The sequence below is a fragment of the Nelumbo lutea genome, chromosome 8 (assembly GCF_056320005.1).
Source record: "Nelumbo lutea isolate HS-2025 chromosome 8, American lotus-T2T, whole genome shotgun sequence".
In the NCBI taxonomy this organism is placed as follows: Eukaryota; Viridiplantae; Streptophyta; class Magnoliopsida; order Proteales; family Nelumbonaceae; genus Nelumbo; species Nelumbo lutea.
The window spans coordinates 11,081,512-11,096,216 of NC_142691.1; the positions used below are offsets into that span (position 1 = coordinate 11,081,512).

The 14,705-nt window shown below is 37.7% G+C and overlaps 3 pseudogenes across 2 annotated transcripts; 2 read left to right on the top strand and 1 right to left on the bottom strand.

Moving 5' to 3' along the window:
• Positions 1-1,054: 1,054 nt before the first annotated feature.
• Positions 1,055-3,447, bottom strand: LOC148842698 (receptor-like serine/threonine-protein kinase SD1-7; annotated as a pseudogene).
• On the top strand, positions 3,405-5,049 carry LOC148842699 (RING-H2 finger protein ATL46-like; annotated as a pseudogene). Its single transcript, XR_016103678.1, has 2 exons — positions 3,405-3,651; positions 3,741-5,049. The product of XR_016103678.1 is annotated as an RING-H2 finger protein ATL46-like (transcript).
• Positions 5,050-10,929: 5,880 nt separating this feature from the next.
• Positions 10,930-14,414, top strand: LOC148842700 (disease resistance protein RPM1 pseudogene; annotated as a pseudogene). The gene is made up of 2 exons (XR_016103761.1): positions 10,930-13,828; positions 13,931-14,414. The product of XR_016103761.1 is annotated as a disease resistance protein RPM1 pseudogene (transcript).
• The last annotated feature ends 291 nt before the right edge of the window (positions 14,415-14,705 follow it).

The window sequence follows — 14,705 nt, forward strand, 5'->3', positions numbered from 1 at the left end:
TGCAACCGGAGTTCTGAGTCGATGAGTCTCCCACTCTCCCCTTCTCGTTCGAGAGCAACAAGTAGAATGAGCTTCCATTGGGTTTAAATCGGGGGAATACTTTGCCATTTACAAAAATGTTTTTGACGCCTGAAAATGAAGTTTTTTAGACTTCAGATCTGAAAGTATTATCAAGTGCTACCTTAACATATGCCAATGATTCTAGAAAAGTTACAACCAACCAACCAGTATACCAATGGTCAAATCTTTTCTAATATCATGTATTTTTGGTATCATAGATTTTTCCACAAATATAATATTTCAGGGTGCAATTAGGGTTCTAACAGGCCCATTCAAACTTAAGGAGCCCAAGATGCAGCTATCCCTAATAATATTCCACACAGGTTCAAAATATGAAAACTATAAATAAATATAATACAAATTAAGAAGTGGATTAACATCTTTTGCTTTATATTTTTTTTTTGTCTTAGGCCATCTTTTGTTTTATACTTTAGTTCGAGTGACAATTTGGTCCCTCAACTTTAAAATGCGATAATCTATTATCCGAACTTTCAAAATGTGACAATTTAGTACCTGAACTTTTAAGATGTGACAATTCAGTATTTGCCGTTAACCAACCGGTTAATTAGCCGTTAAGTGACATATGAAAAGTAAAAAATGCCCTTCAAATGCCATCTAATTCTTTTTATCAACCATCCAAATGTTGACAAAAAATTGAATAGTCCCAAATCCTAGCCTCTTCTATTCAAAAAAGTTGGTGACTGTTTAGAAGAATATAGAATTTGGGACTGTTCATTTTATTGTCAATGTTTGGGTGATTGATAAAGAGAATTAGATGGCATTCTTATGACATTTTTGACTTTTCAAATGTCGCTTAATGGCTGATCAACGGACTGGTTAACGACAGGTACTAGATTGTCACATTTTGAAAGTTTGGATACTGAATTATCGCATTTTAAAGTTCGACAATCAAATCGTCACTCAAGCCAAAGTACAAGGTACTGATCGGGAATTTTCCCTTATAATTAGGGCACCGAGCAATCTTGTACCTCTATCAAGCTTCTAGGCATGAAACAGATACGGCATTCAGGGAGCAACTTCTGGACTCTCCTTTATCTGCTTGTTCTGCAATACTTCTCCCAAAAGAAAATGCAGGTTCTTTAGGTGTAGGCAATGAAATCATTTCATTTGCAAGCATTGAGACAACATCAGACATGGTGGGTTTATCTCTTGCACTCTCTTGCACACACAAGAGACCAATATGGATGCATCTCAACAATTTGCCACTGGGACATGAATCCCTTAAAAATTGGGTCTATTATCTCTAAACCATTACCTTCTTTCCACATGTTCCATGCTTGAAACAAATTTAATTGAAATATCAGTAAAAAGAAAACTAAAACACATTAGCCATTATCAAATTCTGTATGCAATTTAAAAAGGTCTTTGATGAAATGGTTTTAGTAACTTACATATCCCATAAGGTTCAATGGTTGATCAATATGATGAAAGCTTGTATTCTTCCTGCCACTCATAATTTCTAGCAATAATACTCCAAAGCTAAAGACACCAGATTTCACAGAGAAAATTCCATCCATAGCATATTCTGGAGACATATAACCACTGAAAACATTTGTTTTCATCAAACAAAATGTTAGAAGATAAACAGTAAATGGACAGATGATAAAAGATTAATTGTGGATGAGTACTGATGCATCAAGTTCAAGTTCAAGGTCTAATGTACTTACTAAGTCCCAACAACTCTATTTGTATTTGCCTCATTCTGCTTCTGGTAAAAAATTCTGGCCATTCCAAAATCTGATTTCTTGGGGTTCATCTCATCGTCTAATAATCTGTTACTGGCTTTCAAATCTCTGTGAACTACTTTCAGTCTAGAGTATTTGTGAAGGTAAAGAAGTCCTTGAGAGATCCCTTCAATGATACTCAATCGCTTTGTCCAATCTAGTTGCTCTCTTTTAGTAGGATCTATATATCACATATAGATAGAAATTGAGGTAATTAGTATGTATGTGTTAGTATAGTAGGAAGTAGAAAAATTAATGAAAACAAGCAAGCAAACGGGTTAAAATTATACTAACCAAAAAGGTAGAAACCCAAGCTTTTGTTGGGCATGAATTCATAGATTAACATTTTTTCTTCGCCTTGAATGCAGCACCCAAAGAGCCTCACAAGATTTATGTGTTGGAGTTTGGCAATCAGAGTGATTTCATTCTTGAACTCCACCTTTTCACTGCTACTTCTTGTCCACTGAGTAACTTTCCCTGAATTAATGATGCACAAAGTATTTGTTCAATCTGAATTTGAAGCAATTGGAATAAAGGGTGAAGAGAAGTGCAGACCTGAACCAGATACAAATTTTGCATCCAGTTCAGTTTTGCATCTATTTGTTTGTAACTAGGGCTGTCAGGTCTGGGTTGGGAGTTGGGACAGGTACACCGGTCCAAACCGATTATTAATTGGGACAAAACCATAGACCAGGGCAAAACCATCCTGATTATTAATTTGAATAATCGGGTCTGACCTGATTAGATCCAGTTATACTAGCATCCATAATTTTCTATGTTAATAACAACTTAAAACATCATTTTTGATAATATAGTCTAAATAAAATTGTAGTAAAATGGTAAATTATTTACATGTTACTAAATCAAGTGTTTATAACCAATATTTTACACATAAAATATAGGGAAAATCTCACTGAAACCTGCATCAGAATTTTTAACTCCACTGTACACCTAAAATCATGGTTCAAAGTATCGATACACAGAGTATAGTTATATCGGTACTTTAAACAATATGCCTTTTATTTTTTAATAAAAAAAAGAATTTATAAAAACACTCATAAGCAGGTGTATCAGCACCCAAGCACCCAAAGATATGATAGAATACACCCCATATCAACTGTATTGGTGGTGTATCTTATCAATACTTTAAACCTTACATATAACAACTCAAAACTTCCAAAGCTCCTACTTTGACACCATTGCCCCCCTTGTATAGGCATTAATTCCCCCTATCACTATTCCCCCAACTATTGGGTGGGGGTAATAAGCACCATAATCGACCCAATTATTGATCAGGACAAATTACAGATCCAGAACCGATATAATTGGTTGGATCAAGTAGAACTGACCCAATGCTATTTGTAACTATACTATGATTTGCGCTTTTACATAATACAAAATTTATACTTTTTGTCTCATTTGCACTATGGTGGTATAAATTTTAGATAAAAAAAAAAATGATGCAAAATCTGCACCATGTGGCACATGAAAGAAAAGCAAGACTTAGTCGAGCTAGCTGCATGCTCACTAAATACCGCAAGCAGGCAACAAGAATCACCATTAATGACCATATCAACCACCACACCTTTATACTTACTGCATCACTGCCCGTGCCTCGCCCCACAGTCACCACACACGACATGCGACTGACACATGTTCAGTCACACGTGGTCGTGAGACGTACAATGTACCGACGTTAACCCTGTCCGTTAGCTGCAAAACTCATTCAAAAGGGCTTAAGTCTGCGACTCTGCGAGCTTTAAATCGGAGGCTTTGACCGCTGTTCTCTACCCGAGTTCGGATCTCTAGCCCCATCTCCGGCACTGGCGATCACTTTGGTCATCAGGTAAGCTCTAACCCTCATTTTTTTTTGTGTGGGGTTTTGGTTTTTTCATTAAACCCTCATTTGATGTTTTATTTTTCTTTTCAAACCAGAGACTTTTTTACCCTCTTCCACCTCCCTCTCCGGCACCAGCGATCACTCCAGCCACCGTTTTTTAATTCCACATAAATCCTCAAAAGATGGTTTTTTTTAGCCTAACTACGAATGCCTTTGTGTTTGACCTGGGAAAGCTGAAAACAAAGATGGTTTTTTGAGCCCACCCATCTCCTAAAAATGTCTTGGAATCGGATTCAAATGATGGAAAAAGTTGGTCTTTTGACCCACCCACCTCTCGCTCCTATGATTTCTCTTATTCCTGCTTACCCTTCATCTTCATTCTCATCTCCTTATAATAACAATAATTACCAAAAAGAATGAACTCCTTCATCATCATCTAGTAGTAGAATCAGCCCTGCTGTTCTTTTTATATAGTTATTCTAGCCATTATTTTCTTCATCTTTGGCCTGCTCCACTTGCTTGTCAGATTCCTTATTAAGCAACTGTCTTTCTCTTCGACAACTCGGTCTAACAGAAACCCAAAAATTTCTGGTTCTGATGCTCTCCAAAGGAAATTGCAACAGCTCTTCCATCTACATGACTCTGGTCTAGATCAAGCTTTCATAGATGCTCTCCCTATTTTCCTCTACAAAGAGATAAAGGGTCTGAAAGAGTTGTTTGACTATGCAGTTTGCCTATGTGAATTTTCAGAGCAAGACAAATTGAGGTTGCTTCCTATGTGTAGTCATGGCTTTCATATTAACTGAATAGACACATGGCTCCTCTCAAATTCAACATGCCTTCTATTGGAGTGGCACAACGAATAGTGTAATTTGTATGTGCACAGAAAGAAACAAAAGCAGATAGTAATAAAGAAAAAAGAAGAGAACACCAGATTTAACATGGTTTGGCTAAATTGCCTACGTCCATGGGCAGTAGCTTGGACAGTAGCTTGGAGCTTTCCTTCTCATTATAAACAGGAGAAAATACAAAAAATGACCTCACCAGAATCACACCTGTACAGTGTATATACAATGCAATGAAATGGAAATGGGATGAGAAATAATAGAGGAGGAACACCCCTATTTATATTTGAGTTGAGGGCTATAATGGGAATTTTGAAAAAAATCTTCATTGCTAAGAAAATCCAAACGGTGGACTTAATAGTTGTGCACTGATTAATATTTGGTGGACTCAGTTCGGTCGGCCACTGCTTGATTGGTCCACTGAATGCTCCTTTAACATTCTCCCACTTGAAGATTATTTTCATAGTAAAAAACCCTCGAGAATAGCTTCCGATCATCTCTTGTTAAGTGGCTTCAAGTCCTAAAGAAGTTCTGCAACAGATAAACTTCTATCTCATCACAGACTTTGTTAGCATATCAACAACGTTGTCGTTAGTGTGAATCTTTTGTAACGAGATCTGCCCATCCTCAACTACTTCACGAACAAAGCGATACTATACATCAATTTGTTTGGTCAGAGCATGAAAGATAGGATTTCGTGCTAAGTGTAATGCGTTTTGATTATCACAATGAATAGTCACCACTTCTTGCTTAATGTGGAATTCTTCAAGCAACCTCTTTAGCCAAATACTTTTTTTGCATGCTTGTGTAGCTGGCATATTTTCTATTTATGTTGTAGATAAGGCCACCATAGACTGCAATTTTGATGCCCAATACACTGCACCATTAGCTAAAGAAAACATGTAACCAGTAGTTGATTTTTTATTATCGCGATCTCCTGCATAGTCTACATCCACATAACTAACTAGCTTTAAGCTTTGGCCACTATAACAAATGGAGATTTCAGAAGTACCATTCAAATAACAAAGGATTCTTTTCACCACAATCCAATGATCTCTTCCTAGATTTGCCATGAACTTATTGACTGCTCCCACTGCTTGTGCAATGTCTGGTCTGGTGCATACCATAGCAAATATAAGGCTCCCTACTACTGATGAATATGGTATGTGGGACATCTTTGTCTTCTTAGCTTTAGTGCTAGGGGATTATTCCGAAGACAACTTGCAACCAACAAGGAATGGGATACTAACTGGTTTGGATTCTTATATGATGAAACGGTGCAAGATCCTTTGAACATAACTCTTCTAAATTATCCAAAATCTTCTGTTCTTTTTGTCCCTATATACCGTCATCCTAAGAATCTAATTAATTACCCTCAGATCCTTCATGTCAAACTCCCTAGTTAGACAAGCTTTCGGTGTTGAGATACTTTTTTTGTCAGTGCCTTAAACTAGCATCTCATCAACATATAACATCAAAATGATGAAGTGATCATTACCAAAGAATGTGTAGGCACAATGATCTGCTTCACATTTGCTAAAGCCCAAGCTCACAATGAAGGAATCAAATCACTTATATCAATACCTTGGTGCCTGTTTTAGACCGTAAAGCAATTTGGTTAGCCGACAAACTAGATCATTTTTGTCGTCATCGACAAAGCCTTTAGGTTGAGTCATATGAATAGTACTTAAACGAACAACAGGAGAAAATATTTTGTTGAAGTCGATACTTGATTTCTGAATATATCCTTTTGCAGCAAGTCAAGCTTTGTATCTTTCAACATTCCCGCTAGTGTCCTTTTTGAGTTTGTACACCCATTTACAATCGATGGCCTTTCGATTCTTAGGTAGTTTGACTAACTCCCAATGTTTGTTTTTCTTCAGAGCTTCCATTTCTTCCTCAATAGCCACTTGCCAATGATGAGCATTTGGATATTTGCATATTTCTTGGTATGAACAAGGCTCATGCTCTTCTATTATGCAAGCATAAGTAGTTACATAATCCTGAAACCAGATACGAGGTCTTGTAGCTCTCCTTGATCGACCTTGATCATCGTGTCTCTCATTCAGAATTTTCAACGTGCTCTTCAGGTACATTAATAGTTGTATCAATTTGTTGCTCCTGAATCTTTTGAAAATAGTTTACTTCAACTTTCTCTATTGTCTCAGAACTTGATTCTTTTTGCATTGAATCTTCATTAAAGACAACATCTCAGCTAACAACTATCTTGTGGGTAGTAGGATCCCACAATTTATACCCCTTTGTACCTTCTGCATTGCTAAGAAAATTACACTTTTTGGACCTTGCATCTATCTTGGCCTTCTACTCTTTAGGAATCCAAACATAAGCATCACAACCAAAGGTACGCAGGAAAGGATAATTAATAGGGCTTCCTAACCATACCTCTTTTCGAATTTTGTAATCAAGTGTAATAATGGGGAAGCGATTTACTAGATAGCATATTGTATTGATTACTTCTACCTAAAAGCATTGTTCCTGCCCAATTGCACTTAAAATGCTTCTAGCTTGATCCATAAGTGTATGGTTTATCCGTTTAGCAACTTCATTTTGTTGTGGAGTTCGAGGAACCGTATATTGTCTCGAAATGTCGTGTTCACTACGGAAATATTTAAATTCTTTCGAGGTATATTCATTCCCATTATCGTTTATCAGACACTTAATTATTTTCCCCTTTCGATTTTCAATCGAGTTTTGAACTTTTTAAAATATGAAAAGGTATCACTCTTCCTTCGGAGCATATACACCCAAACTTTCTTAGAGAAATCATCAATAAAAGAGACAAAGTATAACGAACCTCCAAGAGATTTCATCGTAACTTCCTGTGCACGAGAGTGTATTAGATCTAATACCTCTCTACTTCTAGCTTTAAACTTGGGAAAACTAGCTCTATGGTGTTTCCCAAATAAACAATCTTCACAGAAATTCAAATCAGTAGATTCTAAACCAAGGAAGTAGATTTTGATCAAAAAGTACTTTAAGTTCTTGCTTGCTCATATGACCCAAACATCTGTGCCAAATCATAACGGAATCGGTCACAGCATTTGCAACAATGGCATCGCCGACCATGGTATCCCTGATCTAGTGGTATAGCTTTCCTTGTAAATTTCCTTTGCAATTACTATAGCTCATTTATTGATCTTCAATTAGCCTTTTTCTCCAGAAAACTTATAACCGTCCTCATCAAACTTTCCTAGTGACAGGAGACTTTTTTGTAGTCCAAGAACATACTGTACACCAGAGATTGTACGAGTGATACCGTCAAACATAGTAATTCTGACGTCTCCAACTCCCACTATTTTGTATGTGCTATTATCGCTCATGTAAACAGTCTCACCATCGTACAATTGATATGTGTAGAACCAATTTCTGCATAGTGTCATATGGAAAGAAGCACCCGAATCTAATATCCAGTTATGTTTTAAGTTTTCACATGAGTCAATTGACAATACCTCACCATCTTTTGATGAATCACTTCCTTCTGTGGTGTATCATTGGGAATTATTTAAAGTTGAATCTTTGTCAGAGTTGCGCCGATTTTGATATACTCTGGGTTGCCGATAATCTTTTCGAAGGTGACCATTCTTAATGCAATTCCAACACTTAAGTCTTTTCTTGTTGCCTCTTGACTTGGATATCATTTGATTTCTGTTAGAGTGATTTTTTTCATTCGATCTACCTCGTACCATCATTGCATCACCTGAAGAATTCTCACCAACTTTGTACGAGATTTTTCCGTAAGCAACATAGAAATAGTAGATTCTAATGATAGATCTTTAGTATTACTTAAATTCAATATCAAATTATCCTAAGAGTATGACATAGAGAAAAGCAAAAAGAGTAACATTTTCTTTGTCATCAGTACGCACCTCAACAACTACTAATTTGCTTACTAGAGTTTAAATTCATTCAAGTGTTCTTGTAGAGAGGCACTGCCCTTCATCCTTAGGTTATAAAGTTGTCGTCGAAGAAAGGTTTTGTTGGACATCGATTTCCCCTCGTAGAGATTCTGCAACTTGTCCCATAAATCTTTGGCAGTGGTTTTCTCAGAAACGTTGAATAGAACTGAATCTTTGAAAGCAAGAAGAATATCAACTGTGACTATCTGATTTTTCTTCTTAAAATCTTCATCTTTCATATTAGCATGCTTCTTTTATTTTTCTTCTAAGGCAATTGCATAATCTTCTTTCACCAACACAACATGCATCTTCAACTTCTAGATTGCATAGTTGGATCCGTTGAATTCCAGTATATCGAACCAGGTGGAGCTCGAAGTTGCCATATTCAACACGTGCAATACAGAAGTAGCAAATATAGAGTTTGGTAGAATCCCGAAACAGAACCGTGAAGCTCTAATACCAATTGTTGGAGTGGCACAACGAATAGCGTAATTTGTATGTGCACAGAAAGAAACAAAAGCAGATAACAATAAAGAAAGAAAGAAGAGAACACCGGATTTAACGTGATTTGACCAAATTGCTATATCCACAGGCAGCAACTCGGAGATTTCTTTCTCATTATAAACAAGAGAAAATACAAAAATGACTTCACTAAAATCACAACCGTATCCAATACCCAATACAGCCAACACTTCACTCCTCTCAACACACCGTAAAGAAATTAAATGAAAATGGGATGAGAAATAACAGACGAGGAGCACCCCTAATTATATTTGAGCTGAGCGGTATAATGGATATTATGAAGAAAGAGCCTTCATTGTTAAGAAAACCCAAACGGTGGTCTTGATAGGTGTGCCACCGATTAATATTTGGTGGGCTCAGTTCGGTGGGCCACTTACCGGCCCACCGATTGCTTCTTTAACACCCTCTCTGTAGAGGGACGCTTTACAGCGCTAGCCTTGTCATTGAGAATCCGGTTTTTGATTTTAACGATTTAAGGGAGGAGAGTGGATGTCCAGGCGATGGAGAGTCTCAGTGGGTGTCCAGTGGAAATGGAGGAAAAACTCGCAGACTAAAACCCTTTTAACGTCCATCCATTTAGCGTCGCACGCGGTGGGGCGGTGATGCGAACTGATCAAAGATGGTCAAGCCAAGCTAATTCAAGTAAAGGAGTTAAATGAGGCCTATGCCCTATTTTTTCTGCTATAAGCTCAAAGCCTAACCAAACCCAGTCTAAAATAGGCTTGTGTAATGTTTTTGTTTTCATATATTAACATTAGTTTGATTAAACTTTTCTAAATAACTAAACTTTTATAATTAGATGACATAGGTGCTAAGATCGGGCTGACCCATGATCACCCATTTAGTTGGGTTTGTGACCCGATTATTATTTTGGTCTCTAATTTTAAAAATTTTATTTCTATATCTTGGTGGTAGATTGAAAAAAAAAAATCGTATTTATCTCCACTATTCAATCAATTCATTCTGGATATATTTGAACCCAATATACCTCCTCTCGTCGGAGAGTGACATTTAATCTTTTATAATGGCCTATTTTCTCTGTTCATTCCTTCTGAACCTATGAACCAGCCCTAAGACCGGCACAAATTTTATTTCATTCGTGTTTTTTTAACAAATTGAGCCCCTCTTGATTCATTTGTTTTGGATTGTTCATTCCTTCTCAACCTCTGGTTCAAAATTTGATTCATTTGTTATGAATTTTCCATCTATATAGCGACTAGTGAGTGATGATCATTTGTAATTTGGTCAGAATATGGCTTAGATAACGAAATTCTTAAGAGAAACAACAACCGTTACACTCGTTTGTTGGAATTTGGTCAGAATATTAATTTCATTTATTTCCCTTGACAGAAACTGTAGGCCAATAATGTTAAACAAAGTCAAGGTCCAAATGTCCAATGCAAATGGGTCCAATATATATGTCAAGCTTCATGAGTTTGTATTATCACATTAAACGCCTCTAGAGATGCCGGCAATTAGAAAGAGATGCTTTGTTTTTTATGTTGACTCATTTAATTTAATGAAGGTTGTGTTTGGTTGAAAGAAAATATAGGGTAAGGACTAGGGAAGGGAAAGATAGGAAAATCTTCACAGTTCTTGAATAGGTTTTCCCACTATTCCCTACCTTCTCTCCCAAACGAAATACAGCCTGAGCAACCTTCTTTTCTCTTCTAAAATGGGACCCATCATGAAAACGAGACCGAATCAGCCCCCACAATGTCCCACCGCACATCCCCTTCGTGTATTGGGAACATCTCCCGATAACGACCTCCCGATATTCTGAATACACGGCAGGGATGTGAAATTTACATGCCAAAAATTAATTCTGCTACCTCCATTGCATCGAGTTTTTACTTTTTAGCATATTCGGCTGTGGAAGACAAAAATTAAATGCCCTCCTTTGCCCCTTTGAGAGTGCATTAACATTTGTATTCCCTACAAGCATTAATGCAGACGAATCTTCAAAGATTTTAGTTTAAGAGCTGGCTGCGGCTGCTGATAGTGGGACCAATGAGAAATTATCAGAAAGGGTAATTGAAATGAAAGGAGCAAAGAGGTTACGTTTTACCTGCAGATCCAAGATAGTGAGAGCGAGAAGCCATGGCCGATGGTCTTGTGCAAGCTTTGGTAGGAAACATACTATCCTTGGTTGAGAAGGAGGGATCATCCATAATAGGAGTGCGCTCCGAGTTCAATGAAATTAAGCGTGAGTTAGAGAGCATGATATCTTTCCTGAAGGATGCAGAAAGAATGAAGTTGACTCATGAAGTGGTAAAGACTCAGGTGAAGCAAGTGAGAGATATGGTTTACGATGTGGAAGACATCATTGATGAGTTCAGGTATCTAATGAACAGCCAACGCAAACGCAGCAAATTCAAGAACGCCATTGTTCAAACTGCTAAACTCCCAAAGAATACCTGGGTGAAGCATGAAATGGCTAAAAGGTTACAAGAAATCAACAAGAAGATCAAAGAAATTCCAGAAAGAAGAAAACGTTATGATTCCAACAGCACAGAAGGGAGTCATACTAGTTCTTCCAGGAGGTCGCAACACCAGCTAGGGCCATTTCCTTTTATTGAGGGTGACAGTGTGCTAGGATTTGAGGAGCATGAAGAGATTCTAACGGGATGGTTGTTGGATAAGGAACCAGAATGCACTGTAATTCCGGTGGTGGGAATGGGTGGTTCAGGAAAGACTACCCTCGTTACGAAAGTCTACAACGCTGAAATTGAGAAGAAATCTTTCTCATGCTACGCTTGGGTCACTGTATCGCAAGCAGCTTCTAATGTCGAGAATCTACTCAGAAGCATGATAAAAGAGTTCATGGTGAATAAGAAAATGGGTCCAGATGATTTGATCACAACGAATTATTGTCAGCTAGTTGAGACAACAAAATCAATGGATTACTCTCATCTGGTGAAGACACTTCGCAACCACTTGGAGAAACAGAGGTATGTGATTGTTTTAGATGATATGTGGGATATCGATGATAATCTATGGCTGAAAATAAGCAGTGCACTACCACGTAATAAACATGGAAGTAGGGTCTTGCTTACAACTCGAAAAGAGAATATCGCTAACTTTTCTTTTGAACGTAGAAAACATATTTACTACCTTAAACGCCTCCCAAAAGAAGCAGCTTGGGACCTCTTCTGCAGAAAAGCATTCTCAGCAGATAAGGGTTGCCCAGAACAACTGGAACAAACAGCTCGAGCTCTGGCTGAAAAATGTAATGGACTGCCACTGGCTATCATAGCTATGGGCAGTCTTATGCATTCTAAAGGCGTGATGGAGCAGGAGTGGAGTGAAGTCATTGAGAGCCTCAACAGCGAGCTCGGAAACAATCCTTTGCTAGAGCCCGTGAAAAGCATCTTGTCTCTAAGTTTCAGTGATTTGCCTTACTACCTCAAGCATTGTTTCCTGTATTGCTGTTTGTTTCCTGAAGACTATGTGATTCGACGGAAGAGACTCATTAGGCTATGGATAGCAGAAGGGTTTGTAGAAAAGAGGGAAAACAGAACTTTGGAGAAGGTTGCAGATAGTTACCTTACAGATCTAATTAATCGAAACATGCTTCAAGTTGTAAGGAAGAACAACAATGGCAGGCCAAAAGAATGTAGAATGCACGATGTTATGCGTGAGGTAGGTCTCTCCATTTCGAAAGAGCATAACTTTTTTGTTCTAGACAATAACAATGATGGCAGACCAAGACGGTTAGCAGTGCACAAATTCAATGATCATATCCAATCAGGCTCCCAGATGTCTCAGCTTCGCTCCTTGCTTGTATTTTCTGCTACTGCTGATGATGGAGCCATTTCTCATCAGTCTCTACTGAACACCCTTTTGCCTAAATTTCGGCTGCTAAGAGTTTTAGATCTTCAGGGGGTTCCCATCAAGACAGTTCCAAATGAAGTAACTAGCCTATTCAATTTGCAATACTTGAATTTAAGAAAGACTCTTATTACAGAGCTTCCATACCCCTTTGGACATCTTATAAACCTGCTGACTCTAGACATTAGCGATACAGAGGTGAAGGTTCTTCCAGGTGACATTGTGAATTTGAAGAATTTGCGCCAGCTAATCATGTATCATTACAATCTTAAAAGCTATGCTACTTTTGATCATTTAAGTGGCACATGGGCTCCACCGGACATAGTCAGGTTAAAGAGCCTTCAGGTCTTAGCATCCATTGAAGCAGCAGAAGTTGACATGATAAGAAAACTTGGCGAATTGACCCAACTCAAAAGGTTTGAGGTAACTAAGATCAGAGCAAATGCAGGGATAGAGCTGTGTAACTCAATTCAGAAGATGAAACAACTCCATCGCCTATTTGTGATGGCTACTGATGAGAATGTATCACTTAAGATGGACACCCTAGAGCAACCTCCTCTTCATCTCTCCAGAGTCACTTTGGTTGGCAAACTAGGCAGGATTCCTAAATGGTTTCCTTCGCTTCAATCTTTGACCTTCTTGTTTTTGAAATGGTCCCGGCTGAGAGACGATCCTATTCCATCCATTCAAGCACTGTCCAAACTTCAGCACCTTACTCTCTTCAATGCATATGATGGATCAAGGTTGCGGTTCACACAAGGGTGGTTCCCTAACCTGAAGATACTGAGACTATGGAATTTGCCACTACTAAATCAAGTAGATATTGAGCAAGGAGGATTGCCAAATGTTGAAGATCTATGGCTGAGTGGTTCTAAGAGGTTAAAGATGATCCCTCATGGTATTCAACACCTTACCAAATTGAAGGAACTAACCTTGGAGGATGTATCCACGGAACTTGTAGAACGGCTGCGTGGTGAAGCTAGCCCAGATCGTACAAAAGTTCAACACATTTCCAAAATCAATCACTACTGGAAAGCTGGTTTTGGATGGTCTTCTGAAAACTTATAGGTAAATCCTGTAGGAATTAATTATATTGCTGGATAGGTTTCTTTGAACTCTCTCTCTCTCTAGATCTCTCTCAATTGATATATATTTTTTGTTTGTTTTTAGAATCTACAATGTGGGATTTGCTTCTGATTAGGGGTGTGGATTTATCAGCGGTGGAAGCTCATTCTTTAGCTTCAGGTTTCTAAGTACAGAACATTGTCATTGAGGGAGATTCAAATCTAGTGTAACCTAAGAAAACTACAACATATGCAGCAGCAGGTGTCTTAAAGTCCAATGCTCGCATGTTTTCAGTGAAACAAATTTTTCTGCAGATTGGTTGACTAATGCAGGGCATGTCTCGCCTTCAAATGATCATGTCAAGCTTTCTGTTTTCGTCTTCAAATGATCATCTCTGGTGTGTGTGCGTGGCCTGGATTTTTTATTTCTTGCTTTCTGTTTTATATAATAAGAATATGAACACATATTATACACAGTGAGAGGTTGAATGATTGTGGGTTTTATGTATTTTATGACTGGTTTGGAGCCTTATTAATGGTTTCACAACCTGCTGAACAGCCATTAATCCTATCTCCTATTTAGTTTGATAGAATATATATATATTAAAATTTGAAAAAGTTGACTATTTTTAAGTTGACATACAATTGTCATTATAAATATATGGGTAAATTTCTTAAATTACTCCTATAATTTAACTAATTGATTAAGTGTACTATTGTTTCAGACAATTGTCTAAATCTTCCAAGAACCATTAAACATGGACGAAAAAAGTCAAATATCCATTTTGCCCTCCAAATTGATTTTCAGAGGGAAGGTCTCCTCTCTCTCCCAAGCTACTACCATGTTTGGTTTGAAGGAAAAGGCAGGGAAAGGTAAGGAA